This window comes from Podarcis pityusensis (assembly GCF_964106645.2).
Source record: "Podarcis pityusensis genome assembly, chromosome: 12".
NCBI classification, from domain to species: Eukaryota; Metazoa; Chordata; class Lepidosauria; order Squamata; family Lacertidae; genus Podarcis; species Podarcis pityusensis.
This window is the reverse complement of record NC_138037.1, coordinates 19,982,635-20,009,817: the sequence shown is the minus strand read 5'-3', so window position 1 is coordinate 20,009,817 and position 27,183 is coordinate 19,982,635. Positions and strand designations below refer to the sequence as shown.

The 27,183-nt window shown below is 50.0% G+C and overlaps 1 long non-coding RNA gene across 1 annotated transcript; it reads left to right on the top strand.

Annotated features, from left to right (window-relative positions):
* Positions 1-1,992: 1,992 nt before the first annotated feature.
* Positions 1,993-26,983, top strand: LOC308459236. Its single transcript, XR_013977934.1, has 3 exons — positions 1,993-2,080; positions 16,475-16,523; positions 26,891-26,983. It is a non-coding gene; the product is annotated as an uncharacterized lncRNA (long non-coding RNA).
* The last annotated feature ends 200 nt before the right edge of the window (positions 26,984-27,183 follow it).

The window sequence follows — 27,183 nt, the reverse complement described above, 5'->3', positions numbered from 1 at the left end:
AAGTACTTAATTCGTTCCAGATGTCCATTCTTAACCTGAAACTGTTCTTAACCTGAAGCACCACTTTAGCTAATGGGGCCTCCCGCTGCCACCGCGCCCCTGGAGCATGATTTCTATTCTCATCCTGAAGCAAAGTTCTTAACCTGAGGTACTATTTCTGGGTTAGCGAAGTCTGTAATCTGAAGCGTCTGTAACCTGAAGTGTCTATAACCCAAGGTAGCACTGTACTAGCAAATGTAATCTACCATATTGAGGCAACTTACCAACATTTACTGGCATATCTCTGAATTTTCAGACGTTCACAAATTTTGGGCTTTATGACATTCACAGTAGCACACATCCTGGAAACTAGTTTGCTAAACTTGCTGAGAATTTTAACCCTGGGGTAAACTGCAGTTCCCAACATTCTTAGGTGTGTGTGTTTTTAATGAATAGTGTTTACATAGCCATAGATTCATGAGTGACAGCACAGACCATATGTCAGTAGGAGAGAGAATGACAAGTTAATGCCTGTTTAGTCCACAGATATTGGCTAAACTTATGGAGCAGTTGAGGAAAAGCAGACACTTATTGCTAATTGCTGTTATTCATGCGATTGCCCGCTAAGTCTCTCTGTAGGGGAGTGGAACAAATGCTGCATACCACAATTGTTCATTTTCAGATTGCTAGGAGAGTCCCGTCTCCCACCCTGTTTGAGCAATGTGTTGGCAACGCAGCTTGGAGAATTACATGTGAGCACATGGGCAAATTCCACACTCGTATTGACCAACACATGGCGGAGATTAGAAATAAAAATGAAATCCTCCAGCCAAGGAAACCACAATAATATGCTGCTTATGAAACAAACGAAGAAATTTCCATCCTAGACAGCAGAAAACTCTGTCTTCATGCTGGAAGCCTGTTGGTGAGAATAACCAGACCCATCCCAGGAGGAACAGCTGAGCTCAGAGAAGACAAGAGCATGGAAACACTAGGTAGCATCTTGACGAGTCCCCAAGATGATATAGTTAAGCAAAGCTGGTGATTTTTCTAGAGAGACCCTGTGACTGATTTCTACTGCCAGAAATAAAAGGTTTTATTCAAGGCAGACCAACCTAGAAGGGAAAGGAAGAAAGGATAAGCAATCACACAGGGCTATGGATAATACCATAAAATTGATTCTTTGCATGCTTCCTTTTATGGTCAGGCAATATCTGAAAAGGACTATCTTTGCTGGGTAATGTTAGAAGTGGCAACAGCTCTGTTTCCCTTCCTTCCAAGCTGACACTTCATCCCTGCCCCTTCTCAGTGAACTAGCTCCTTCCAATGCCAGGAGTTAAAAGCAGCAGATTTTGTTATTGTTGTTTGATTCTCTGCTCTGGAGGGTGAGGACAGCTTAATGGCTCTGCAACTCCTGGCAGATAAGGGCCTGCACTATGGAGGCTGGCTTGGCAGATTTGAGGTTTGAGGTCCAACTGCAATTCCTGCAAGCAGGAAAGGCTAGGAGAGAAGTCTAAAAACTCCTTCGGAAAACAAGTACTGGTGAGGCGTGGTGGGGATGTTGTCATGAAAGATGCATTTGATTTATTTACTTGATTTCCAAGGAGCTCAAGGTGGCATCCATAGGTTTTCTCTTCCCCACTTCATTCTCACAACAACCCTGTGAGGTAGCTTGGGCTAAGAGACAGTGACTGGCCCAAGGTCACCCAATAAGCTTCATGGCCATGTGGGGATTTGAACCCTGGTCTCCCAGGTCCTAGTCTGACACTCCATTACACCACACTGACTGTCTCGCTGGGGAAACTGCAGGCTCATGACAAAGCCCCAAGTCCAAGTTGATGTGGCAAGTAGTGGCACAGTAACAAACAGGCCCCAACTACAACTCACAAAAAGGGGTGAGAGAGAAAAGATCCATTTGTCAAGAGAATGGATCTTTTGGTCTCTGCTCTGATAAAGGCAGACTCATTCGCTGAAGGCAGCATGGCTTGTCTATGAAAACAGGGTGACCCCCAAGCACAACATTCAGTCGTGGAGACCTTCTGCCTCCTATTGACCATGGAGAGCATACTGCTCACACCTGCTGGAGACAGAAGACCTGCAGGTAGGGATGCAGGAGAAACACAATTCAATTTGCATGTACAGTAAAGGTGAACTGATTTGCACTTCCCCAAATAATCTGCAATCCAAAACACGGCCATCCTTCACCATTCACACCTCTCTGAATTTTGCGATACAGTTCTCTAGCCAGGTAATGTGTGCAAAAAATTGCATTTACTAGGGTACAGCAGGCAACAAAATCCACATCTAGTGAACATGACATTATATCAGGCCAAAATGCATAGAAAGATTTGTACATTAGGATAAATCCGTGCTAAAATGTTGATGAATTTTCCCAAAGACTTTTTAAAATATTGCAAACTGATGTAGAAATGTGGATAACAGAACTTCAGGTTGTAAAAAATGAGAAACAGAGTCACCCATCCTTACTGACAAGCCAGTTTCAGCGTTCCAATATGATCTTCTTTTTTGTATGCATTTATGGTCTATCTGATGGTGGGAGGCGGTAGTCAATGGAACAGGCTCCCTTGGAAAGTGGCAGGCTCTCCTTCATTGGAGGTCTTTAAACAGATGTTGAGTGGCCATCTATCACGGATTCCTGCATTGCAGGACTAGATGATCCTTTGATTCCCTTCCAGCTCTACAATTCTGTGATTCTATGACCTTGATGCAGCAGAGGACATGCAGTTCTGTATCATAAGTAGCAATGCAACAGCGCTAGTTTTCAAGCCAGGCTTCTTTTCTTCTTTTTATAGAGTTCTCTGAAATCTCATAAAAGGGATGCGGGTGGCACTGTGGGTTAAACCACAGAGCCTAGGGCTTGCTGATCAGAAGGTTGGTGTTTCGAATCCCTGCGACGGGGTGAGCTCCCATTGCTTGGTCCCTGCTTCTGCCAACCTAGCAGTTCGAAAGCACATCAAAGTGCAATTAGATAAATAGGTACCGCTCCGGCGGGAAGGTAAATGGTGTTTCTGTGCGCTGCTCTGGTTCGCCAGAAGCGGCTTAGTCATGCTGGCCATATGACCTGGAAGCTGTCTGCGGACAAATGCCAGCTCCCTCGGGCAATAAAGCGAGATGAGCGCCGCAACCCCAGAGTTGTCCGCGACTGGACCTAATGGTCAGGGTTCCCTTTACCCTTTCTGAAATCTCATAAACACTTGGCCCATTCATATTGCTTTCCTGCTGGACTTGTCCTCTGTAAATTAGGATCACTGCAACCATCGCTTCCAAGACTTTCACCAGCACCACCACAAAGCCCCTTACAGCATTACGAGAGAGCTGCCGGGTGTCTTTTGGCCACTGTGTGCTTCCCCCTCTCCAGTACAGAAACTAATTTCTTCCCCCTTTTCATTCCAATTTCATTCATGCTTCCCTTGCAGCAAAGCAGACACCCATCCATCCTGTTCATGGGAGTGGCATATCAGATTGACTAGGCTTGGACTGAGGCCAGCATAGATAAAGCTATTGATAACAAAGAATAATTTTCCTGTTATCCGGAAAGGCCGCAAGCTATTCAGTGAAGATACTTGTTCTTGTCTCACCCATTCAAACATGACATGGGATGGGGAATTGGACCACCCACTGGTGCCCATCTGTCAATCACCTGGCATCATATGATGTCAGATGATTCTGAGCTCAAGTTACAGCTTGAATTGTGCCCTATTTTGTGTGCTTAACATGGTAGCTGGTACTATTTAGAGCAGACCCATTGGAATTAATGGGTATGGCTAATTTAGGTTCTGTTCAGAGGATCTATTCTGTATAGAACTAACACTGGGTGTAACCTCATGATTATTCACTTAGATATTTGTCTTTCTCTTCATTCTAGGTCAGGGAGTCATGTTTATATGAACTTTTTCTAAACTACGATTAAGGAGAACATAAATAGCATAGCTCAGCTTTATAACTGTTTAGAGAAGATGGACTATATATAATGGTATATTAACATTTAGCTTTACAAAATATGCAAGACGAGCATAGATAAGGCAAGCAAGTAAACACCAACTGTACTTTTAAAGGGCCTTTGCAAGTTCCGAAATGCCAATTAAAATATTATAGTTGATGCACCATTCAGTGGAAGAGACAACACAAGCAATTCTCTCTGTTGTGTGTTTTGCTGAGACTGAGCATTTTTAGAATGACACGCTATGTCCGATTGGTCAGGCATGGTGGTGAGTGGTAGGAACAGGATCTCAGCCCCTGCCACATTCATTGATTATTTAGACTGTGTATGTGTAGGCGCCATGCTGTGTAGCCAATTGGCATGTGATTGTTGGAGGTGGAGCCCTCCCCCTCCCATTGATCCAGTATCCCACTGATCATGCAAAAAGGACTCGAGATTTTACAAAAACATGGAGAGCTGCCACCTTATTGCCACTCCAGCGGCTGAGATTGCATAGAACGCCAAACCTGTCGCTTAGTGCTATATGCACAAGCATCAGCAAACCTTCAATACACATGCACCCCTAAGCCACTAAAATGTGGCTTAGCGTTATGTGCAAACAAGGATAGTGTCTCTCTCTCAGATAACCCTTGAGCAAAAGTTGGAGCTTACATCCTATTTCCATTCTGTCTTGGTTGGTTCCCTTTAAATGTGGGGAATTATTCCAGTGGAGTAAAGGTTTTGCAATAGCACCACCTACTGGATGGTTAATAGAAACGTTCAAGCATATGCTCCCGGTGCCTTTAACGGTGTAGCTATCTCCTAAACGTTTTCACTGTAAATCCTGTAGGAACTGTGTTTGTTCTGTTCTGTAATTGAGTTGCAGACAAACCACTTCAAAGAGGGATAAAAAAGACGGAATCCAGGGTGTGATGGAAAAAATGCACAGGGTTTCAAAACCTTATCCCACCTGTCATTACTCAGTACCTTTCATTTATTCTAGGAGAGACTTTTTGCCAATAAACTAGCATGACTAACAGGAGCTGGGATAATCCCACAACCTACAGATGTTGCGGTGAACAAACAAGGCACCTTTGTTTCTTGCCCCATGGAGGGATATTTTAAAGATGCTGCCAAAGTAGCAATTAAAAGCACCTGGAGTGCCCTGACTAAGTTACAATATGCATCCAATTGTTAAAATCCAGGAAAATGCTAGGTTGGGCAAGGGTTGCCATACGCCCGGGAGTGATTTTGCAAAACAAAAAAAAGAACCTCAACAACTTTTCTCTCCAGATTTTCAGTTTGAAATATGTCAACCCTAGGCAACTCCCCCCTCCTTCCAAAGAACACCCCCCCCCCAAGAATAAATCTAATCTTTGCAAGGTATGAAGCATGTGCAGAATTTACTGTAGCACCCAGAGATATCTGGAATCTGTTTTGATGTGCAGTACTGTGTGCGATTGCTCTGCTTCAGGGTTTTAGTAAATGGTTAACAATGGACATGTTCAGGATGCAAGGTCTGTACAGCTGCCAAAGAGGGGCAGAGAAATTTTCCAGATACAGGAGTAGGAGGAAGGTAGTATTACACATACTGGGGTAGATTCCCTCACCCCCCAGTTTCTTTTTGTGTTCTTGTTGAGAAGTTAGAGTAAAGAATGCCTCCAGATTGTCAGTATTCTGTGGGAGAGATTCATGCACAGAGCAGAACTTTACATTTTCATGTTTAAAGTGGATTAAAGTTCCCTTTCACCCTAGTGCAACAAATCCACTTAAAAAATAACAACAACACCTGACTTTTCGCAGTTCGGGGCAGACAAGCGATTCACAGGAAGACCCCTAAATTACTTGTCAGCATATCAGGCTGAATGCTCATTGTCCTATAACCACCACATAAACCAATTAGAAGAAAGGCTCAATAAAGACCAGGTATAATGTAAGCACTGTATAAGCTTTGCATTAGCAAGTCAGGATGAGTGCCAAACAAAGTGGTTGGCTAGAGGAGGCCAAAGTGGGACACACAGTTTGAGGGTGGCAAATTCCTGAAGGGCAGCCATGTTAGGCTGCTGTAGCAAAACCAAAAAGGGACATTCTGACATAAAATGATATGGTGGCTTTTCGTGGCTGTCATCCATGAAAGCATATGGGGAAATCGACCTGTTAGTCTTAAAGGTGGCACAAGACATTTTGATGGGTGACTGTACCACGTGCTCCACGGCGCGGAGGGTGGTGCTAGAAGCTTTTCACTGCTCTGTAGGGCCTGTGCAACATTATAGTGTGATACTTCCTTGCTGTTTTCAGCTTCTGCCTCTTATTTTTGCTTCCCACTGTGCGCACGCAGGAACCAGCACTGTACGCAGCACATCTCACGAAAACAAGCTCTGTAAGAAAAACCCGCTAACACCAATAAATCTTCTTTTAATGAAACAGGCCTGTATTTTGCTTTTCCAATCTGAAGCTGAGCTCGGCTGTCTGCTGTCTGGTCCAGGCCAACAACAATACTCCAGCTAATCATTGTCATGAGAATACCGGGGGAGTTTTTGGAAAGGCTGGGGTTCCTCTCGCACAATTCCACATCTGCATTGGATTACCAGCCCATCCAGATGATTTTGCTACAATCAGCAGTGTTCTTGGGGCATATTTACTTTATCAGACAAGGAACTGCTAATTTATTTGCTCAGTCTTTGGTATAAATTGATTGAGATCCCCTGTGTGAAACGCCTCATGTTATTTTCCCCCACCCGTCACTTTTTAGGGTCCCCCCCCCCCCCCGCTTCAGCTGGATTTTTAGTTTTTGCAATGCATATCAAAGTTGACCTCTTTGAATGGATGAGTTCACTTTCCTGTTTTCCCTGAACGTCTCTTGACACCCGCAGGAATATGAATCTTTGACACTGCCTTCAACTGAGTCCATCACCCCACTGGCATTGGGTCCATCGAGTCTTGTACAGTCATGTCTCCATCATGCCTTTCCCGCCTCTACCACCTGAGATCCTTTCACTGGAGATGGCAGGGACAGTGGGGCCACCAGGACTGGACCTTATGGCAGAAGTCCAGGGCCCTTCCCAGCAGAACGAAGCAAAAGATCCGCAGACACCACATTTTGAAGTGGTTTTTGGCATCCGTCTTGTCTCAGGAGACAATCGAAGAGTGCACCTTTGGAGGTAAAGTCAAACCGTTGCATTATACACTGGTTGGTTGCAGAGGAATGGTCTCCCAGAACCAGAAGAGACATGAAAAGGGAGGAGGTTGGTTGTGCCCAGATGCAGTCTCTGATTGCTTGGGCAAAACCCTGAAGAGGAGGGTGGGGACTTTCAGTCTCAGCAACTGCTTCACGGGAGCAAGACCTACCGAAGATGAATTACTGTGCTCATTAGGCCTGACACTCCTGTATCAATCATGTTTTTGCCAATAAAGAGTTAACTCCAACTTGCACAGTGTGATTTACTGCTGACGTGCTGAAGAGTTACAGCGGCTGTAGAGACCAATACGAAAGAGACATGCTGTATTGCAGGTGGGGCAGATTGTGCTGGTCCCGGGGGTAAGGTACCTTGGGTGTAGCAGAGTCCACACGAAGAGGGGCAAGGTCCGAGGCAGAGAGCCGGGCGGGGAACAGGAACGCTGGAACAGGAGGCTGTGCAGGGAACAGGAACACCGGATGGTCGGGAACAGGAGGCCGAGCAGGGAACAGGAGTACCGGATAGTCAGGAACAGGAAGCCGAGCAGGGATCAGGAACACAGGAAGGTCCGAAGCCAACAACGACGTTGCTCCCGCAACCTGGGGCCGGGCTGACTGGGCTTTTATCCTCTTCTAAGGCCAGGGGCGGTCCCGGTCCCCAGGAGCCCCGCCTCCTCTGGCCTTAAGGCGAGCACTCCTCCTGGGGGCAACCAGTTCCCTTCGCCTCTCTGCCCTAAGCCTCTGCAGATCAGGAGAGGCCGAAGGGTTACTGGGCCCTGGAGGAGGCTCACCTGTGGCCACTGAGTCATCAAGCCCCTCTGGGGCCAGAAGGGCTTCACCTGGGGCCAGCTCCTGATGCACTGCCACAGGTGCAGGCTCTTCAGCATCTAGGCCTTGCCCCAGTTCAGCCGGCCCTGGAGGCGGGGACTCCTGTGCAGGCTGGGATTCCTCTGTTTCATCCTCCGAATCGGAATCCCAGGCCATCACACCATCCCCCCTCCCAGGCCCCCCCCTCAACCGAGGGTCCGGACCCGGCTTGCCGGGGTACGTCGCATGGAACTCTCGGAGGCAGGCAGGTGCGTGGACATTGGCCGCTGGTTCCCAGGAACGGTCCTCCGGTCCGTACCCCTTCCAGTCAATGAGATACTGCAGCTTTCCCCTGCGGTATCGGGAGTCCAGGATGCGTTCCACCTCGTACTCAGGCTCTCCCCGAACCAACACTGGCTGCGGTCGGGGACGGTTCGGGTGGAACTCGTCGGGTGGGGCCACCGGACTCAAAAGGGACCTGTGGAAGACCGGGTGAACCTTCAGGGTTGCGGGTAACCGGAGACGGAATGCCACAGGAGAGATTTGGTCTACGATAGGGAACGGGCCGGTGAAGCGGGCGTCCAACTTCCGCGAAGGTCGAGAGGGGTGGAGGTGGCGAGTGGAGAGCCAAACCAGGTCACCGACGCGAAGTTCCGGCCCCACCTGGCGGTGGCGGTCGGCCTGGGCTTTGTACGCTTCCTTGGCCTGGTGCAGTTGCTCCACCAAAAGCTGTTGCTGGGACTGGAGCTCTTGAAGCCACTCCGTCACCGCCGGGACCGCGGATGCCGGCAGCACCTCTGGAAACAGCCGTGGATGATAACCATAACTGGCCTGGAACGGGGTCTGCTGGGTGGACGCATTCACCGCGTTATTGTAGGCGAACTCCGCCAATGCCAGGTGGTCGACCCAGTCATCCTGCTGGTAGCTGCAGTAACACCGGAGGTACTGCTCCAGCACCGCGTTCGCCCGTTCCGTCTGGCCATCGGTCTGTGGGTGGTAGGCTGACGAGAGGCAGACCTCCGTCCCGAGGGTCTGGTGTAGTGCTCGCCAGAACCGGGATGTGAACTGAACGCCCCGGTCGGACACCACGCGCTCAGGTAGGCCATGCAGGCGGAAGACATGCTGAAGGTACAGCTGAGCAGTTTCCTTGGCTGTGGGTACAGATGGACAGGGAGCGCAGTGCACCATCTTGGTGAAATGGTCGGAGAAAACCAGAAGGCAGGTACAGCCACGAGACGAGGGTAAGTCCACTACAAAGTCCAACGAAACCGTGTGCCAAGGGCGCGGTGGAACTGGCAATGGCTGAAGTAGGCCGGGGGGTCGCCCGGTAGGTCCCTTGGCGCACCGGCAGACATCACAACCAGCAACGTAGCGAGCCACGTCAGCCTTCAGACGGGGCCACCAAAACTCTCGACTGACCAGATGGGTGGTCCGATACCGTCCAAAGTGCCCCGCTGCTGGGGCATCATGGGCCATCCGGAGAACCTCCAGCCGTAGTGGCCCTGGCGGGATGTACAGACGACCGTGGTGCAGCAGAAGGCCCTGATGCAGGACCAGCCCCGGATACTGTGGGCTGGACCCTTCAGCCAGCTCCCGGAGTCGTTCCTGGGCCCAAGCGTCGACCCGCTGCTGTTCCCGCACCCGAACCTGCAGTGGCTGCGCCTCCTGGGTGGCCAGGAATGCAGCCGGAGGTAGGATCGTGGTGGGTTCTGCTTGCTGTACCGTGTCTGTGTTGTCTTCAGGTTTCCGGGACAGGGCATCCGCCTTCTGATTCTGAGAGCTAGGGATGTAGTGGATCCGGAACTGGAACCGGGAAAAGAACAACGCCCACCGGATCTGTCTTTGGTTCAGCTTGCGGGTGGTCTGGAGGTACTCCAGGTTCCGGTGGTCGGTTCTCACCTCCACCGGATGTCGTGCCCCCTCAAGATGGTGGCGCCAGACCTCAAAGGCTACCTTGATGGCCAGTAGTTCCCGCTCCCACACAGTATAGTTACGCTCCGCTGGTAGGAGCTGGCGAGAATAGAAGGCACAGGGTAAGAGTGGCGCTTCAGGACCAATCTGTTGAGACAAGACGGCACCGAGAGCCGTACTGGAAGCGTCGGTCTCCACCACAAAGGGTCGAGAGGGGTCAGGATGTTGTAAGATTGGTGCCCTCTGGAAACAGGCCTTCAACCCCTGAAACGCCTCCTCTGCCTCCTTGTCCCAGGAAAACGGCGTCTTTGGGCGCAGTAGCCGGGTCAACGGGGTGGTGCGATGAGCATAATCAGCGATGAAGGTCCGGTAGTAATTGGCGAACCCCAGGAAACGCTGCAGGTCCTTGCGGTTCCGGGGTGCCGCCCATTCTTGAACCGCTGTCACCTTCCCCGGGTCCATTTGCACCCCATCTGGAGAGAGCCGGTGACCAAGGAAGTCCACAGTCCGCTGATGGAACTCGCACTTGCTGAGCTTTGCATACAAACGGTGCTCACGCAAGCGCTGCAGCACGGTCCGGACATGTCCCTCATGGCAAGCCGGGTCACGGGAGTAAATCAGTATGTCATCCAAATACACCACCACGTACTTGTCTAACAAGTCCTGAAACACGTGGTTGATGTAGCGTTGAAACACAGCAGGCGCGTTGCACAAACCGAAAGGCATAACCAAATATTCGAACTGCCCGTACCGGGTCCCAAACGCTGTCTTCCACTCATCCCCGGCTCGGATCCGAATCAAGTTGTAGGCCCCCCGGAGGTCCAGCTTGGTGAACACCTGTGCCCCTTGCACCCGCTCCAGCAGCTCCGAGATAAGGGGCAAGGGGTACCGGTCTGGGACGGTAATTTTGTTCAGGGCTCGGTAATCATGGCAAGGGCGGAGTTCCCCACATTTCTTCTTAACGAAAAGCACTGGTGCCGCGGTAGGCGAGGTGGAAGGCCTAATGAACCCACGCTCCAGGTTCTTGCGCAAGAAGTCCTGCAAAGCCTCGCGCTCTGGCTCTGTTAGGGAATATAAGCGACTCACTGGTAAAGGCGCTCCGGGTTGGAGGTCTATGCCGCAGTCAAAAGGCCGATGTGGCGGCAGCTGGTCTGCCCCCCGTTCCTCGAACACGTCCTGGTAGTCCTGGTACACGGCTGGGAGCGTGGGTGCTGCCTCCTCTGAGGGCGCGGCCGCCAGCGTTCCGGACTGAGCATGGGAACATGGGTCTGGGAAGTGCACGGTCCGTTTGACCCAGTCAATCTGAACGTTGTGGGCTTCCAGCCAGTCCATCCCGAGCACCAGGGGGAAGCGGGGCATAGAGGCAATGTCCAAAGTTCGCAACTCCCGGTGCTGCTGGAGACACAGGACCAGGGGCTGGGTCTCCTGAGTAACGGCACCTGAACGCAGAAGTCGTCCGTCAATCGCTTCCACCTGGACCGGTACTGGCTTGTTCCGAAGTGGCACCTGATGATGGGCGGCAAAAGCAGCGTCCATATAGGAGCGGGTTGCCCCTGAATCTACCAAAGCATGGGTGAGGATCCAGGGCCCACCTGGAGGGTATAAACGTACTGAAACCATAAGATGTTGCAAGTCCATTGGTGCGGGCCCATTCTGTACGGTTTGGGACCCCCGGTAGCTAGGGCCATCAGCTACTGGGGTTGGCGGTTTCCCTGCGGCTGGCGTTTCTCAGGGCAGGACAGAGCGAAGTGTCCACTTCCGCCACAGTAAAGACAGAGATTTCCCTCCCGACGCCGCGCCTTCTCTGCGGGGGAAAGGCGTGGCCGCACTGCCCCGAGCTGCATAGGCTCCTCCGTTAAATCAGTTGTGACCGTGGCGCTGCCGGAAAAAGCTGGTGCCGTGAACTGGAAGTGTCGGCGACCCCGGGCCTGACGACGATCCTCCAACCGGTCGTCTATTTGTAGACTCCGTTGAATGAGAGTGTCCAGCGTGGTGGGGCGTTCCATTGTGGCCAACTGGTCCAGTACCTCGTCCGAAAGCCCTTCGAGATACTGGTCCCGCAGTGCCGAGTCATTCCAGGTCAAGTCCTGTGCCAACAGCCGAAACTCCGTGGTATATGTGGCCACCGTGGACTTGCCCTGTTTCAAACGCCGAATCGCCCGGTTGGCTTGACTCTCTTTCTGGGGGTTGCCGAACGCGGCCTCCAAACGATTGCAAAACCCCGTATAGTCTGCCAGCAAGGGGGAGTCTTGCCTGAGTAGCGGCAACGCCCACTTGGCCGCCTGGTCCTTTAACAAACTAATCAAAAAGTGCACCTTGGTGCGGTCGTCAGGAAAGTTCCGGGCTCGCCCCTGAATATACAGCTTGGCCTGGGCCAGGAACATGGGAAAGCTGGCCGGGGCTCCATCAAATTTCTCAGGCAAAGCCACTGGGTACTTGCCCGGAGCCGGGGCATCGGCCCCAGGAGCCGGTAGGGCTTCCAAGCATTGCTGAAGTGCCACAACCGCGTCGCTGAGCTGCTGCACGGTGTGAGTCAAGGCCTGGTTCTCCTGGGCCAAAGCCACCAGTGCAGCCGCCTGTTCAGCCATGGCCTCTGGCTCTTCCCGAACGCACCCCTACGAAGGGGAAGTGCGGGTGTGGCGGGAGCAAACTGTGCTGGTCCCGGGGGTAAGGTACCTTGGGTGTAGCAGAGTCCACACGAAGAGGGGCAAGGTCCGAGGCAGAGAGCCGGGCGGGGAACAGGAACGCTGGAACAGGAGGCTGTGCAGGGAACAGGAACACCGGATGGTCGGGAACAGGAGGCCGAGCAGGGAACAGGAGTACCGGATAGTCAGGAACAGGAAGCCGAGCAGGGATCAGGAACACAGGAAGGTCCGAAGCCAACAACGACGTTGCTCCCGCAACCTGGGGCCGGGCTGACTGGGCTTTTATCCTCTTCTAAGGCCAGGGGCGGTCCCGGTCCCCAGGAGCCCCGCCTCCTCTGGCCTTAAGGCGAGCACTCCTCCTGGGGGCAACCAGTTCCCTTCGCCTCTCTGCCCTAAGCCTCTGCAGATCAGGAGAGGCCGAAGGGTTACTGGGCCCTGGAGGAGGCTCACCTGTGGCCACTGAGTCATCAAGCCCCTCTGGGGCCAGAAGGGCTTCACCTGGGGCCAGCTCCTGATGCACTGCCACAGGTGCAGGCTCTTCAGCATCTAGGCCTTGCCCCAGTTCAGCCGGCCCTGGAGGCGGGGACTCCTGTGCAGGCTGGGATTCCTCTGTTTCATCCTCCGAATCGGAATCCCAGGCCATCACACAGATGAAGGCATCTGGTGGTGCTGCTGCAGATGCACCATGGCATTTCTTCTCTCTGTGCTCCTTCCAGAGATCATTCTTCCTCTGGTCACTCCTGTGGATACACAACCTGACTGTCTATCTCCAGGCACTGCAATAAACTGCAAGGGATTTTCATATGGCAGGGTTGATGAGTTAATTCGTTTACACTACCCTCTATGGAGGAGAGCATATGTTCAGAGTCTAAAGTACTTCATTGGGTGGGATTTAGATCCAGGACCTTCTGTTTTCTGCCACTGAGCCATTTCCCTCTCCAAATGCTGCTTTTCTGTAGTCCATCACTTTAGGGTTGAAATCGTAAATCAAAACCCCATAGTAATAAACAAGTAAATCAGGACTACCTGCCTATTTTATCCCAGAGAGCTTATTTCTTGTTTACATTTATATCCTGCCTTTCCTCCAGCAAACTCAGAGAGGTGCACATGGTTCTCCTCTCTCCCTAACTTACTGTCACAACAACCCTGTAAGGTAGAGGAGGCTGAGAGACAGATGGTGACTGACCCCAGGAAGGTTCATTGTTGCAGGGGCATAGGAGGGGGGCGGTCTGCCCCGGGTGTCATCCTGGGGGTGTGACAAAATGGCCGGCTGAGGGCTACATTCACTGTAGGGTGGCCGAGGGCGCGTGCACACTGTCCATATGGGTGCAGCGAATGCGCCGCTGGACAGTTTGCCCCACCCCTGTGGGCGGTTCACCCTGCCCCTCAACACCCCGCAGCAGGTGCTGGAGAGCCTCACTGCATGGCTGAGTGGGGATTTTAAACTGGGTCTCTCCAGCCCCTAGCCCAGCCCAGCCCACCTCCTTATGCTCTGGAGGTGAAGAAAGCAAATGAAATGGGAAAGCACATGCTTATTGTTTATGTAGTGCAGGGGTAGAGAGGATGTTTTCCACACAGCCGCCATCATGCAAACTGCTCTGTTGGCCTTGTAGTCTCCACCACTAGCAGTTTGGAGTGGTCAGTGGGGATGGATGAAGGACCAGTGCAGGACTAAGTTAGGAGTGCAGGCTGGTGAGTCACAGGAAGAGTTTCAGAAACAGAGATCCAATAACTGGTGTATTATTAGGAGGAGGAGGGGATCATTGCACAGTGAAGGCCAATCCTTAATGTCTACTTTTTCAATATTTAGCAGAAAAGGAAATAACCCTTTATTACTTTTGACTGCAGCTGCAGAGTATATCAAGTAGTAGAAGAAGAAAGAAAGAAAGAAAGAAAGAAAGAAAGAAAGAAAGAAAGAAAGAAAGAAAGAAAGATGACCCACTTCATTGCAGAGAGGCTTTTGAGAAATTTGCGGAGATATTGCTGCTAAAATGCTTAGGAGCAAGGCTGGAAAATACTGTGGAAATTGTAGAGACCCAGATGAATTCATACGAGGAAGACTAGCAGGTGGTGGTATAGGTGTAAGGTTCAACTTAATATATAGGCCACTTTGATGTAGAGAGGCATCCATTTCTAACTCAGAATGAATTCAACCTGGGAACATGTGAAGCAAATGCTATTTCAATTTGTTACATAACTTGTAGACCCCCAAGCAGGAAACTGATCTCTCTAACTTTCTTAAGGGAAAAGCATTTTGGAGAACCTGAATGAGGTGCAAGTTCCTGCCTCTCGGAGCATTCTTGGATACTGATAATGTGTCTGGTTCTGAGCACCACATTTTAGTAGGTTTGCCAATAATGGGATGTAGGAAGGATGCAGTGGAGAGCTAAGATGATATTGATGGGTCTCCAAAGTACATTAGATGTAGTAAGGGCAGAGAAACTGGATATTTTAAGCCTAGGGGAAATGTTAGGGGATAACAGCTTTCATATTCTTAAAAGCGAAAACAGGAAGAGTAATGAAATCATCACATTTGACAATAGTTACCTCTTCACATTGGGTTCTCTGGTACTAATATTTCTCGAAGAGGAGATTTCAGCTGGCATGTTTTTTCTTACCCCTGCCTGAGAAGGGCATCTTAAAAATACAGGAGCCCTTTGCTTCTTTGCCCTTGGTGACTCCATGTTATTCCAGACGCAGGCCTTTTCTCAGTAAGCACTGCCATTGTCGTGAAATCACCGCCTCCTGGAACTCTGCTCACTGAAGCTGCTGGGAATCCATTATTCCTGCTCCAGCAAGCATGACAACTGCATATGTATTGGTACAGGCACGAAGCACCTAGTGGAAAGTACCCATAATGTCATTGCCAAGTAATCACCTGATTAACATAGTTCCTGCTTAGACTTTCCTTTGTTGAATTAACAATATCAGCCTGTGCATACACTGAACTTGTATAATTTGTTTTGATTTTTTTTTATCCTAAACCTGAAAAAGCCAGTGTAACTTGAAAGCCTGTTTTAAGCATTTTCAGCCCTAGCTGGAGCCTCATTTGCTCTGCATTTTATATTCTGTGGGATCAGTAAGCCTATTAAGGCTCTATTTACTTTACAGTGGTACCTTGGGTTACAAACGCTTCAGGTTACATATGCTCCAGGTTACAGACTCCACTAACCCAGAAATAGTACCTCGGGTTAAGAACTTTGCTTTAGGATGAGAACAGAAATCGCATGGCGGCACAGCAGCAGTGGGAGGCCCCATTAGCTAAAGTGGTGCTTCAGGTTAAGAACAGTTTCAGGTTAAGAACGGACCTCCGGAACGAATTAAGTACATAACCAGAGGTACCACTGTATCAGCATTGGGCAGTATTATGCCGATGAGTCTGAACAAGAAAGTCATGGGTTCAAATCTCATCTTGAATTTACTGTGCAAAAGACAAGCAACCTTTGTCTGCTTCCCTCTGCAGTATGTACCAGTATATGATATGCCACACAAACACTTAACATCATCATCATCATCATCATTATTTTTCACCCTTCCTCCAGGGCAACAAACACATCAGTACTAAAATGTTTTTTAAAAGCATTCCAAAAATAGTCAAAACAAGAAAGATTAAGATCAAGACAGAAGAACACAAAAGTTATATTAGGAGTTGTTGTTGTTTTTTAAATGGTGCATTGAGAAAGTATGTGACCCCAGGAAATAAAAAATGAAGGTGTTCAGGTGGATGTATAGATTAAATACAGGAGCACCTAATGGACTTAATGAGGACATGGAATGGATATTTTTTATGTAAGAATCTGAAGGTATAGTCTTACAGGAAATTATGCCACACTTCTCATTGTGGTTATTACACTGTATTAAGATATATGTGCATGGATTATTAGTTATTGCTGCCACTGTAAGTCTTTGCAGAATGCATGGGATTTCTGTGAAATGGGGTGAGGTGCCTAATTAACATTGTAAGATCACATGAGCAATATATATTGGTTAGTAATCTAACAGCACATCCTTTTACAGGAGTTCATAGGAACAGCTCATGACTAGTGGGTGCTGGAATTTTACATTGGTAAGTGTGTGTGTGTGTGTGTGTGTGTAATATTTTTATATTTTTTGGGATAAGGATATAAGTGCTATACAGTGCATTATTTTAAACAGATGTGTTCAGTTTATATATTAAAAAGTTTTTAAACAAATATATGTATGATGAATAGCAAACTTTTGCAATCATACCTCCAATGATAAGCTATATATACCTGTCATTTCATTTATGATAACAGCCAAAAAAAAGCTTTAAATGAATTGCTGCCCAAATTAAAAGGCACATCTATCTGTCAATGATTAAGAGGCAGATGATTAGGCAACTAAAAACTCTTCACTTCGTTTACAACCTAAACGGACTCTAGCAAGCATCCTTGGGCGTTGGTTGATAATTCTTTGCTCCTTGCTGCCTGATTTACCATATGAGAGATGATGGTAGCACATCTGTGTTGCAAATTAAATTCATATCTAGGTGACAGATTGAGACGGTGTCTGTATGGGAAACAAATTTCTCATATGTATATCAAAACTCTTTACCTTCTATTACTCAAGCATATAAGTAACCAAACACTTGCTGGGAAATGTGCTTGCTCTTCTGCAAAGTGGATAGAAAATGAGAGTGTTTCTGTGTGTGTTTAAAAAGCAATTCAACATTTTTTAAATTCAGCATCTATGTTTCTCAGGCTTTGTCATACATTCCCCAGTTAAATAGGGTGTGTTTTAGCCTCTCTTTAGCAACTGGTATTCATGTTTGGTGTTTTAATGGTGGAAAGAAGCTAATATCTTCCTGTGCACATATGGACAAAACTAAGAGCAAACAGCTTCTGCTGCAGGGATGGGGAGCCTCAGACTGGCCAGGGTGTGGAGTGGGGGGCAAATATGGCTTTCAAGGCCTCACTGTGTGGCCCTACTCTCCCAGGACACACACACCCCGGCCCTGTTTTGCGTTCCCAGTGTGAGAGCCAGCGTGGTGTAGTGGTTAAGAGCGGTGGACTCGTAATCTGGTGAACCGGGTTCACTTCCCTGCTCCTCCACATGCAGCTGCTGTGTGACCTTGGGCCAGTCACACTTCTCTGAAGTCTCTCAGCCCCACTCACCTCACAGAGTGTTTGTTGTGGGGGAGGAAGGGAAAGGAGAATGTTAGCCGCTTTGAGACTCCTTCGGGTGGTGATAAAGCGGGATATCAAATCCAAACTCTTCTTCTTCCTTGATCTCTGATAATGCAGCCCTCCATCCAGACAAGCAAGAGGCATGAGTGTGTGTATAAGCGAGTTTACTCTATAAAAACTTGTTGCTTTGCTCACTTCTGCCTCTGGCCCTGTTGACCACTGCCATGATGTGGTCCTAGGAAGGTTGCCCAGAAGCAATGTGGCCCTCAGGCTGATGTTCCCCACCTCCGATCAATCCTCACATTCAGAAAAGGAAGGCAAAGACAAGAAGCTTGCCCTGCATCTCAACAGCTGATTTGATTACTTTCAGCATTCAATTCCTTCATGTTCTCACAACACAACCCTCCTCATTCCCAGAAAAGCGGAGTCGTCTTCCTGGGAAATCTGCTTGCACTCAAACAGGCTGCTGTTTATAATGGAGACACAGCTCACATTCTCTCTCCTCTCTGCTGGCAGCTTCTTCCTTCCTTCCTTGTCCTCCGGCAGCAGAGAGCAATGCCATGTGCATTGTGTACCCTGAGCCAAAACTGTGAGATGTTTTGTTTATGTTGGACTTTGGGAGACCATTTGGATTTTGTTCCTCAGTGTTTTGGAATTTGGGCTTTGTTAGAGGATGCCCAATGGCTGCAAGGCTTGGCTTTTATTTAAAGAGCCCAAAGGTTCCCACGGAGGGTGAGTTGAACTTGGATCCTGATGGCCTGCATCCAAACTCCAGGATGTCTCTTCCTCCTCATCCAATGAAAGTTGAGTTTGCTTTGCTGTAGCCTGTGTTGAGAGCAGTTATTGTTTGAGGCCTTGGGCACTGCCAGTAGGGATGTAAGAAGGCACTATTTTCCATCCCACCTTGTAGATGCTACCTGCAGCTGTATTTCTGTTCCGCTGCATTTCATCTTCCACCCCAAAGCATGTTATTCATCTCACTGTCCACTGTGTGGCTTATGTAGTTAATTACAGAAATTACCTTGCCATTACGTCATTTCACTCCATTCACTACAGCGCAAAGGAAGCACAACACAAATGGAGAGGAAATGTATTTAATTGCATATCATTTGTAGGCTCAACGGCAGCAAATTCCACTTATATTCATTGGGTTGATTTATGTTCTGGACACAGGCCAAATGAGCAAGCACCAACAATTTCTGCTCCTGTTTCTATTTTTGTTGGAATTTTCCAACATCCCTACCTGTCAGGAAGACGTGAACAATCCTCCCAGAGGAGCAATTAAGAACGGAAACACCCTTGGAGTCAGCAGCGGAACATATGCCTGCGCTGCCCAGGGCGGGTGCGCTCCCGAGGGTGGCGTGGCACGGAGGGTGCCCTCCCAGGTGTGGGATAGCTGCTAGGGTGCCCGGAGCAGCACATGCACCCTGCAGCCGGGGGCGGAGCGAGCCATCCATGGTGGACATTTGGTGCGCCGCCCACCCGCGACTCCCAAACCAAGCTGTCAAAATGAAGGGGGAAGGAGGGAATGCCACTGGCAAAGTGATGCAGCTCCTCCCCCTTACCCTGAAGGCTTGGGGTAGGCTTGGGAGTCACGGGCGGGCGGCGCGCCAACTGTCATTCCCCTCAATGATTGCACCCGGGGCAGTCTGCCCCCCCCCGGCTTCCTACTCCCCTGCTTGGAGTCACCTTGTTTGTCCAAGCATCTCTGTACTACTGAGAAACTCGAGGGCTTCATCATTTTTCCATAGTCTACTCCTGACTACTGAGGAATCAAAGCAGGACTGTAGCTGTTTCAAATTTTCCAGGTGCTGTTGTCACCTTGTGGTAACATTGCTGCTCCCCTCAGAAAGAGGCAGGAGGAGACAAAATGGCGCAACAGGGAGAGCCAGGTGACCTGCACAGGTGCCACTAATGAGCTGCATTTGCCTTACTAAGTTAGTTGTTGACAGTAGACAGCTGAGTGTGGAAGCTGCCTCCATTAGAAAACCCTGTTTCTTTATCTGCATTGCCAACTTGAAGTATAAAATTCTGAATGCCCAGGTAAACCTTGGTGGAGGAATCACTTGGGTACATGGACAGAAGCTTCCAATAAGCATTTTACTATAACTTTGAATTAAAATTAGAATTGAATCTTCTGTATTCAACCATTGAGTCGGGATTTTAAATTTTGTAGCAATATGATATGATATAAGGATATCCTGCCCCCTTCCATATTCTGCAGAAAGGAATTAAACATTTTTAGCCACATCTGTTAATTTGACTGATATTACAACAACCTGAAACAGAAATATTATTCTGGGAATTTGATTTTATCAGTTTTTTAAAGCAAGTGGGTTTCTTTTCTTTTTTAAAACATCAGTTTAGGATCACTTGAAAAAATACCATTTGTCCTCCATATTGGCTGACCTCTACTTGTGTAAAAAGAGTCGTCATATGAGAAAATGCTGATAATGAACTGTTCAGCTTTTACTGAAGAAAGAGGGTTTCTTTATCAAACGTTCAATCTTGTGATTCTGTATCTGACAAACACAAAACTTCCTCAAAGGCTTATTAATATCTTATTCTGTCGTTCTTTCTCCCTCTCTACACACATTCTGAAGGGATGGTGAATCCTCTTGTTTATCTGGCAAGCTACTGACAATCCATTCATGGGTTGGCAGCTTAAAATGAAAGGAGCCATTGTTGTGTAAACCGTATGCAGTAGTTTATCAGGATGGAGACTGGTAATGGAGGATGGAGCTCAGCAATTTAAGGTCATAAAGTTCAGAAGACTGTCAACAACAACAAAAATCCTGGTTTTGCTCATGTACACATACTTGTACGAGTGAATTAGCAAGGAATTCCTGCCTCCATCTGCCCTGTTCACAGGCCACAAACTTTGCAGAAAGCCATTCACTACTTTCTTCATGCAACGCATATTTCATTTACGTATGGAATTTGCTGTCACAAGAAGTGCTGATCACCTTTAATTTATAGGGCTTTAAAAATGGATTAGACCAATGCATGGAAGCTAAGACTACTGACAGGAGTAACAGGCAGGTTCAGAAGCAGTGTTCTGCTGGGGCTGAATAGAGAAGGCTATGACCTTCATGCTTTGTTTGTGGGCTTCCTGGAAGTGTCTGCTTGGCCATTGTGCGAACTTGGATGTGTTATGTACTGAGTTGAATAGGATCCAAACTGTAGCAGTCTGATTGGTCCTAGAACAATAGGATCCAAAAGGCAGCAGTCTGATTGGTCCTAGAACAATAGGATTCAGAATGCAGCAGTCTGATTGGTCCTAGAACAATGCAGCAGTATGATTGGTTGGCAGGAACCACCCAATCCTGCTCCAGATAGAAGTGAATCCACAACCTGATTGGCTTACAGTAGAATTCCAGAATTAGCCAATCATGTGCAGCCCATTGTGTAAATAATGTATATAAAGCAGATACTGTGAGGGGACATTTATTCATTCCTCCTCACCACTATGAGCTGAATAAAGAGCATGAAATCACTTTGCGACTCTGAGTATATTTCACTGGCGACGAAGGTGGGATCCCGCTGAGCTGACTGCCACACACAGCACCGCAGCACCGCCAACTGCCGCACCGCTGCCTCGCACCGTGTATCCAGGCTTCAGCTCCGGGGCACAAGGAACTCAGAATGGCAGCCAACAGCAGCTTCTCGCCATTCAACCCAGCATCTGGAGACTGGGAAGCGTACGCCTCCCGTTTCACCTTCCTCCTAGAAGCCAAAGGGGTCACCGACGAAGAAGACGCCAAGAAGAGGGCGATATTCTTCAGCGTCTGCGGAGAGGAGACGTTTGAAATCGCCCGGGCTCTCCTTGCGCCTGAAGACGTCGCTACTGTTCCATACAAAACAATAATGGAACAGCTGAAGGGGCACTTTTCGCCGCAGCCCTCAGTGGTGGCTCGTCGAAATGCCTTCTACGCAAAGCGGCAAGCCCCTGGGGAAACCATAACTGGGTTTGTGACCTCTCTCCGCCAAGCCGCCCGGTTCTGCAACTTCTCAGAGCTGGAGAACATGCTTCGTGACCGCCTCGTCGGTGGCCTGAAGGATGAGAAGCTGCAACGACGCCTCTACGCTAAGAAGGACCTAACGTTCCAGGTCGCTCTGGAGGAGGCCCTGGCAACAGAAGCTGCCGAGAGGTCGACCCAAGAGGCACGGCCGAGCCTGCCATCCCAACCGAGGGTCCACCATGAAGACCTCACCGACGACTCAGGATCCGACAGGGAGGAGGTGCACCGAGTACAGCAGCGCACTCAAGCAGCGCACAGACCACAGCTGCCTCGACGAGAAGGAGGGAACTGCGCAAGCTGCGGGGAGAGTCACGAGAGGAGGACCTGCCGTTTCCGCAACGCAGAGTGCAGGCAGTGCAGAAAATCGGGACACATCGCCCGGGTGTGTCGGGCTCGGCCCACCCGACACCAGGCATCAGATGACCAATCCAAGAGCCCCAGGTCCCGGGGCCCAACGCACCAAGGCAACTCGACGGAGCTCACGGACTTCCAGGTATACCAGTTGCCCCACCCCAACGTAGAGAAAATTTATGTAGAGGTACAGATAGAGGGGGCCCCATGCCGCATGGAGCTTGACACGGGTTCAACTCTATCCATAATCTCGGCAAGGACCTTAAGGAAACTGTGTCCCACTGGGGGTCCCAAACTCAGGCCGGCCCCATTCACCCTCCGGGACTTCCAGAAACGTAAGGTCCCCACAATGGGGGTGGGGACCTTCAGGGTGCAATACCGAGGGCGGATGCGGCAACTGGACTTGCTTGTGGTCAAGGGCCCCTACATTAGCTTACTGGGATTGGCATGGTTTGGACCACTGGGGCTAGCTGTCACCGGGGTGAACCACACTAGCTTACAAGTGGACGTGGACGCCATATGCAAGGAATTTCCAGGGGTTTTCGATGGGAAATTGGGACAGTATACGGGCCCCCCCATTGCGCTACAGCTTGACCCCGCAGTACGACCGGTCAGGCTCAAGGCCCGCCGGGTCCCGTTCGCCTTGAAACCCCGTATAGACGAGGAATTGGACCGACTCGTAGAGCAAGGAGTGCTGGAGCCGGTGCCTAATGCTCCCTGGGAAACCCCAATCGTCACACCCGTCAAGCCTAATGGTTCGGTCCGCATCTGCGCAGACTACAAATGTACCATAAACAAGGCCCTCACGGCCCACGCATACCCAGTGCCAGTGGTCAGCCATGTCCTTGCCACCCTGGCTGGGTCGAAAATTTTTGGCAAGCTGGACTTGGCCCAAGCATATCAACAGCTGCCAGTAGATGAGGCCACAGCAGAGGCACAGACGATTGTGACGCACAGAGGAGCGTTCAGGGTAAAGCGGCTGCAATTCGGTGTCAGCGTGGCACCAGGCATATTCCAGAATATAATGGACTCTCTCCTTAAAGGGATTCCTGGCGTCACCCCCTTCTTCGATGATGTGTTGATTGCCGGCCCCACACCAGAGGAGTTTGAGGACCGCCTCCGCACCGTTCTGCACCGTTTCCAGACGGCGGGTCTCAAGGTGAAGCGGGAAAAATGTCTACTAGGAGTGCCTCAGGTGGACTTTCTGGGATTTATGGTGGACGCAGAAGGGGTCCACCCGACTGGGGACAAGGTACGGGCCATTTGTGATGCCCCAGCGCCCAAGAGCAAGACTGAACTTCAGGCCTTCTTGGGACTATTGAACTTTTACCATTCCTTCCTTCCCCACAAGGCGGCGGTAGCGGAGCCCCTACACAGACTCCTGGACAAGCGGGCCCCTTGGGTGTGGGGCCAGCGCCAGGAGGCCGCATTCCAGGCAGTCAAGGACTTGCTTGTCTCAAACTCGGTCTTGGCACACTTCGACGAGAGGCTGCCGGTGGTGCTAGCATGCGACGCCTCACCCTATGGCATTGGAGCTGTCCTGGGGCACCAACTCCCGGATGGAAGAGAGGTACCGGTGGCGTACTTTTCCCAGACACTCAACACAACCGAGCGGAACTACTCGCAAATCGACAAGGAGGGTCTGGCAATCGTAAAGGGAGTAAAAAAATTCCATGATTTCTTGTACGGGCGGCCCTTCACCGTGGTGACTGACCACAAGCCGTTGCTTGGCTTGTTTGCCCCCGAAAAGCAGACCCCCCAAGTGCTGTCTCCTCGCGTCCTCAGGTGGTCAATTTTCCTTGCCAGCTACCAGTATGCACTGATTCACCGACCTGGGAAGGCGATGGGCCATGCGGACGCCCTCAGCAGGCTACCACTACCGGAAACAGGCCCTGACCCAGCACCTGCACAAGAGGTTATGAGCCTGGAGCTGCTTCCCGACCGCCCCATTCAGGCACAAGAAGTTGCACACCATTCCAAGAAAGATAGGGTCATCTCCCGGGTCCTGGACTGGGTGTGGAGGGGATGGCCCAGCAGCAGCCCCGGGCCAGAATTCGCCGGCTACACAACCCGCAAACATGAACTGTCGGCCCACAAGGGGTGCCTGTTATGGGGAAGCAGAGTCGTTGTTCCCCAGCCCCTCTGCAAAAGGGTCCTCACAGCCCTACACGAGACACATCCAGGGGTAGTAAGAATGAAGGCCCTTGCCAGGAGTTATGTGTGGTGGCCGGGGATCGATGGAGAGATAGAGGCCTGGGTCAAACACTGCCAGGCCTGCCAAGAATCCCGCCCAGATCCCCCAAGGGCCCCAGTCCAGTCCTGGGAGTCCGCCCGAGCACCATGGTCACGCCTGCATGTGGATTTCGCTGGCCCCTTTCAGGGGAAAACATTCTTCATAGTGGTGGACTCCTACACCAAATGGCTGGAAGTCGCACTGGTACCGTCCACTTCCACGTCCGCAGCCATCCGGGTACTACGCAGGCTGTTTGCAACCCACGGGCTCCCTGACACTCTCGTCTCAGACAACGGGACTGCATTTACGTCAGGAGAATTCCAAACCTTCACAGCGCAGAACGCCATCCGCCACATCCGTTCGGCGCCGTTCCACCCTGCCACCAATGGCCAAGCAGAACGCATGGTGCGGACCACCAAGGACACCCTTCGCCGCATGACGCAAGGGGACTGGGAGTACCGCCTTGCCACATTCCTTCTAGCACAGCACAGCACCCCCAGCTCAACGACTGGCCGGAGCCCCGCTGAACTACTAATGGGTCGGCGCCTTGCAATCAGATTGGACCGCCTTCACCCCGATAGAGCTCAGGATGAGGTAGTGGTGGGGGAAGGCAGGAACCCCCGGACCTTCGAGGCCCAGGACCCAGTGTACGCAAAGAATTTTGGGGCAGGCCCAGCATGGGTACCCGCCACAATCACCAGGGTCACTGGCCCCGTGTCGTACGAGGTGCTAACGGATGGGGGGCAATGCTGGCGCCGCCACTGCGACCAGATACGGCGACGATTCCCGGGAGAAAACCAGGAGGAGGACAGGTCAGAGGAGTCCCAAGGGAACAGCGGGGCAGTGAGGCCCATAGAGCAGGAGGGGCCAGCAGGAGAGGCAGAATCAGTAAATACAGAGAGGACCCGTGAGGCCGAAAGGACACCGGAACCAGAACCACGACTGAGCGAGCCGGTTGCACCAGACCAAACAGCCGCATCACAGCCAGCATCCTTGGAACACGAGCCAGAACCCGGAGCCCGGACCAGGGAACACCCCAGGCCACAACGCACACGTAGGCCGCCGGCATACCTTGAGGACTATGAATGCGACCTCCCGGGCAGGACTGGAACTTAGAGGGGAGGGGTGTTATGTACTGAGTTGAATAGGATCCAAACTGTAGCAGTCTGATTGGTCCTAGAACAATAGGATCCAAAAGGCAGCAGTCTGATTGGTCCTAGAACAATAGGATTCAGAATGCAGCAGTCTGATTGGTCCTAGAACAATGCAGCAGTATGATTGGTTGGCAGGAACCACCCAATCCTGCTCCAGATAGAAGTGAATCCACAACCTGATTGGCTTACAGTAGAATTCCAGAATTAGCCAATCATGTGCAGCCCATTGTGTAAATAATGTATATAAAGCAGATACTGTGAGGGGACATTTATTCATTCCTCCTCACCACTATGAGCTGAATAAAGAGCATGAAATCACTTTGCGACTCTGAGTATATTTCAGCATGGAAGCTAAGACTACTGACAGGAGTAACAGGCAGGTTCAGAAGCAGTGTTCTGCTGGGGCTGAATAGAGAAGGCTATGACCTTCATGCTTTGTTTGTGGGCTTCCTGGAAGTGTCTGCTTGGCCATTGTGCGAACTTGGATGTTGGCTAAATAAGCTGTTGGTCTGATCCAGCAGAGTTCTTCTTAGGCTCATAAAATTATAAGCTGAAAATGCTCTAGTTGGTTGCTCAAACTACATAAGAAGATAGGTATATGTGCCCTATCTATGGCAGGTCTGAATGTGATCCTCAGGACCCTGCTCAATTTATGTCTTCCTAGACCGCACCGCTCAGTGGCTGTATTCCGCACTCTGGTGATTTTACTTGGCTGGAATGTTTCCTTGAACTGTGCTAATACCACTTGCTGGGCTGGACAGAGGTTGGAGCGTGTGCCACACCCATTTCTGTCCCACCCACCATTGGTACATGTCCTCCAGAAAGTTGCCCACAAAACAATATGACCCTCGGGCTGAAAAGGTTCCTCACTCCTCATCTATGAAGTTTCACTATGTTTGTGCGACCAGGCTAACCCTTGGCTTGTTATCTGTCCGAATGTTATAGACCAGTGGTTCCCAACTGTGGTTGGCAGACCCCAGGGGGTTTGCATAACCCACCCGGGGGGGGGGTCTGTGGCATCATTCACATAACAAAAACTACTAAAGAGATAACAAAATTTTCAAAAGTAGGAGGTCCACAGCTTGGCTTTTGACAAACCGAGGATTCGTGATAGTTAGCTAACTGAGAACCACTGTGACAACCAGCTCCCTCTGTGGCTGCAGAAGGTTTTCATACAACTACAGGGGAAGTGGTCATCTGTTTTTTCAACAGCCTTTGCACAACGAAGAGTGGTGTCCCTTGAAATCCTGAATCTGTCATACTACGGTAACCATATGCTCGAAGAGCCAAACAACCATCTTCATTGGAGCTTCCACAAGCTGGTGGCCCTTGTACCACAGGCCTGAATCACAGGGCCTCACATGATTTCCCTGCTTATCTTGTGAATCCCTATGTAGAAACTCTGCCATTTTCAAACTATCCTAGTGTAGTAAGAAGTCTCTCTGCTAATTTACTCCATAAATTGAGGAAATGTGCCAGCATGAAGAGGGGGCAATGTCTCGTCCTTTTTTCAAAATCCTTGCTAGGTGAAGAACCAGTTTCTCCTGCGCAAGTGTAAGAGAGCTCACACTCATCTCAGTCCTGTTTGGATACAACAGATTTCAGTCACCACCAGGTAAGAATTGCATCACTTGTGGCAAAACAGACAAAGACTCGGGCAGATTGGCTAGTACAGACACCCCATCACCTAAAAGAATTTGTGGTCCACAACATCTGGAAGTGATAGTGTTGACTGCCTCTGTCCTAGATTAATGTCAAAGTGTCCTACAAAAGAAGATGATGGCAGGTAGAAGGATCCTAATACTTAAAGGGTCCAGAA